Here is a 3589-nt window from a genome sequence, read left to right as displayed (position 1 = left end):
TTTTTTTTTTACCTGGCTGCCACGCTTGTCTTCTCGTGTCCAAGTGATGAACTGGGGGCCTGGAAAACTGTACGCCACTGTAAAATATCTGTTTTTATCACAGTATAGTTACACTCGTATTCAAATTGGCATGTTGCAATTATTTTACAGATGTTACAGCTGCTATATAGTACAATATAGTTTGTATAGAGAACAAGGAATAGATGAATAAGACAGACCATACATTGCCTGATTGATATACCCAAATGGAATAATATCTTGTGTTTAAAGGTAGGATATGGACAACACTTTTTGTTATACTGGTTGAAACTCTATTCACATCCTGATAGCAATCAATAATAGAAGTAGTTATATATTAAAGGGGTCATATAATGCCATTTTTGTACAAGCTAGTATGATTCTTTAGGGTCTAAATTAAAAGTTTGTAATATACTTTAATTACAAATTCTCATTAGCATTGTAAGAAAACACTTATTTTACTTGGTCAAAAACAGCTCTGTTTTCAGCACGGCGTTTCAGTGCATATGACTTTAAATGATAATGAGCTTTGCTCACCCCGCCTCTCTGTTCTGCGCATACACCGTTTGTAACACAATAACACAATAACCATAACGCGTTGTTCAGTATAAACGTGGGATTATGAATTATATTGAGAACATCATACATTGTTCAGCAGCCATATCACCCTGTAGCCCAAGACTGGTTGCCCACTGAAGCTAAGCAGGGCTGAGCCTGGTTAGTACCTGGATGGGAGACCTTCTGAGAAAACCAGGTTGCTGCTGGAAGAGGTGTTAGTGAGGCCAGCAGGGGGCGCTCACCCTGTGGTCTGTGTGGGTCCTAACGCCCCAGTATAGTGATGGGGACACCGTCAAAGAGCACCGTCCTTCGGATGAGACGTTAAACCGAGGTCCTGACTCTCTGTGGTCATTAAAAATCCCAGTATGTCTTTCGAAAGAGTAGGGGTGTAACCCCGGCATCCGGGCCAAATTTGCCCAGTGGCCTCTGTCCATCATGGCCTCCTAATAATCCCCATATATATATATATATACACTGATTGGCTTCATCACTCTGTCTCCTCTCCACCAGTAAGCTGGTGTGTGGTGAGCGTTCTGGTGCAATATGGCTGCCGTCGCATCATCCAAGTGGATGCTGCATTGGTGGTGGTTGAGGAGATTCCCCCTTCCATGTGAAGCGCTTTGAGTGCCTAGAAAAGCGCTATATAAATGTAATGAATTATTATTATTATTACATAGAAAACATGCCGTAATGTACCCTAAGTGTAAACCTTAGACGCATTCATTGTGAAGCGTGCAGCTAGCGATTTGCAAAGATTAATATAAATATTAATATAAAGTTTAATAAAACGTTACACTCAGTTCAGTTGTTCTAGAGGTTCAGCAGGAACACGAATAGCTGGTACCGATCCTTTTTTCATGAGCAGCTTCTTAGCAAAACCAGCTTTATACTGACCCTCGTTTATAAAGCAGTCCACTGAGAAATGATTCGCGCAAACATGAGAGCATTGACGTTGCTCGTGGGGAATATTCCCTTCGAAAACAAACTCAGCCACTGCGTCTTCAGCGGTTCGGATTAAGGAACATTAAAATGACTGCTGTGTTCGTTATTACACCCAAGAACAGAACACCACAATCGCTTAGACGCCATTCTGCTCAGTGCTCCAGCATATCAACAATGACCGCGCCGGTCCGCGCAGACTATGATTGACAGCTCCCTCACGAGCGAGGGCGGGTCTGTGTTGAAACGTTGCTGTCAATCAACAATCGTGGGAGGGGCTTCCGAGCGTGTGACGTCACAAGGTCGAACAGCTTGATTTGAGACAGGGGAAAACATATAAGGAGATTAAAACAAAAACACTGGATGGATTTTTATCATTTAAATGATGGTTGTGTACAGGCACTGCCAACACACATTTCAGTACAATCAACTTGTAAAAGTGCATGTACCATTATATGACCCCTTTAAAACATGTACATATATCTTCTGTGGAAGTCTCAGGACCAAAAAATGTTCGTCCAATCATTGCATTCGGTCCGAACGCAATGATAGGATGGCCTACCTGTATTTCCATACCTTCTCGCAAACATCACCCGTAACTAATTTGATTTCGTTATTCTGTCCAGCGGTGTGTCATTAATTATCCTTGTTTGCCGGTGTATTTATCTGCCTGTGTTTTCAGTTCTGTTTGTCGGTTGTTGCTAACGCATGAACTGTTTACACGACAACGATATGCTTAAAAGGGGACGTTTTTCCTTCGACCGATGAAAAACTATAGACTGAACATGTAATACGCACGTGCATGACGTCCTCGTTTTCACAGATTCATGTTTTTATTGTTTACACGGAGACCGTTTTCAAAAACTTGCACTTTGAAACCCGTTTTCAAAAGTTTGCGTTTTCAGGCACGCAAAACGCCATTGTCGTTACGGTTTTAATTGAAAGTGGTGTTGTGTTAACATCCCCTAAGTTTGGCTATGGTTTTCGGTCCTTTGATAAAGTAGTTTGTGAATTCTTTATCCTCGTCCTTCAACCCTTCCCACCCTTCGACAGCGTGATAATAAGCAGTTACCAGTTAAGATAATAATTATGTCGATTAAACCAATATTTCTTGTCAATGTAGTCATGAACTATGCTGGATAACATACGTTATTCCTTACAAACAAGGTCAATTTGTTGTCTTTACTAAAACTAAGTTGCAAGACTCCAGTTATTGCGCCAGAAACTTTTGCCTTTTATTTTGTTTTGCCTTTGAAAAATAAGAACACAAGCCAGACAGCAATGCTGGACTGTGTACTGAAGCAGACAGAGATGGCTGGATCTTTAATCTGCTGTAGAGCTATGTGATGTTTTTCTTCATTGGCCAGCCTTTACAGGGAGTCACGGAGGGATTCCTGAAGCACTAACCCCAAAAAGTCAACTTTACTGAGAGTTACTCAGCTGATGAAGGCTGGAGCGGCATCTACAGAAGCAGCAATAAATACTTTATAGTTAAACTCTCACTCGATCTCTTTCTCGCTGGGATACGAGAAGCAACAAACATACTTTGTGATCGTTTTTTTTATCTAAATATGTGAAGTCTTATTGCCTTGAGGTGTCATGAGCATTTTGATTTTTAAAGCCAAGTGGATTTAAAAAATATATTATTTTAATAATTGATTATATTAAATGAATAATTATTACTTTATATGAAATTAAAATCGAGTTGTATAATTATCGTAGGACAAAAAAGTGTTTGCATCAGGGTTATTATTATAAGTAAAATTAAAACCATAAAAAAAATGTTTAATGCAATTATGCTTAATCACAAGTTAGGACCAGATATGAACCCAGATCATATTGCTTGCTAAACATAAATCTGTACAATGAGACTAATATGTCTTATGAATATATATTGACCGACAGACACACACACACACGATAATACCACCTGACACTGTCAATGTACACTGATACTCATTTTTGTAAAAAGATGTTTCTTTCTGGTAGAGTCTTTGTTCAAAATAAAAATATATAAAAAAAATGTCTGCATGAATTTCCTTTCTGAATCTACCTTACAGACTTGGCATTCTAG

The 3589-nt window shown here is 39.3% G+C and overlaps 1 pseudogene; it reads left to right on the top strand.

Annotated features, from left to right (window-relative positions):
* Window positions 1-668: 668 nt before the first annotated feature.
* On the top strand, window positions 669-785 carry LOC130090610 (5S ribosomal RNA; annotated as a pseudogene).
* The last annotated feature ends 2804 nt before the right edge of the window (window positions 786-3589 follow it).

The sequence above is a fragment of the Rhinichthys klamathensis genome, unplaced genomic scaffold, assembly GCF_029890125.1.
Source record: "Rhinichthys klamathensis goyatoka isolate OS25496 unplaced genomic scaffold, OSU_Roscu_1.1 h1tg000147l_1, whole genome shotgun sequence".
Lineage (NCBI taxonomy): Eukaryota > Metazoa > Chordata > Actinopteri > Cypriniformes > Leuciscidae > Rhinichthys > Rhinichthys klamathensis.
Note: the sequence above shows the minus strand (reverse complement) of the source record. Positions and strands in the feature narration are given on the sequence as shown.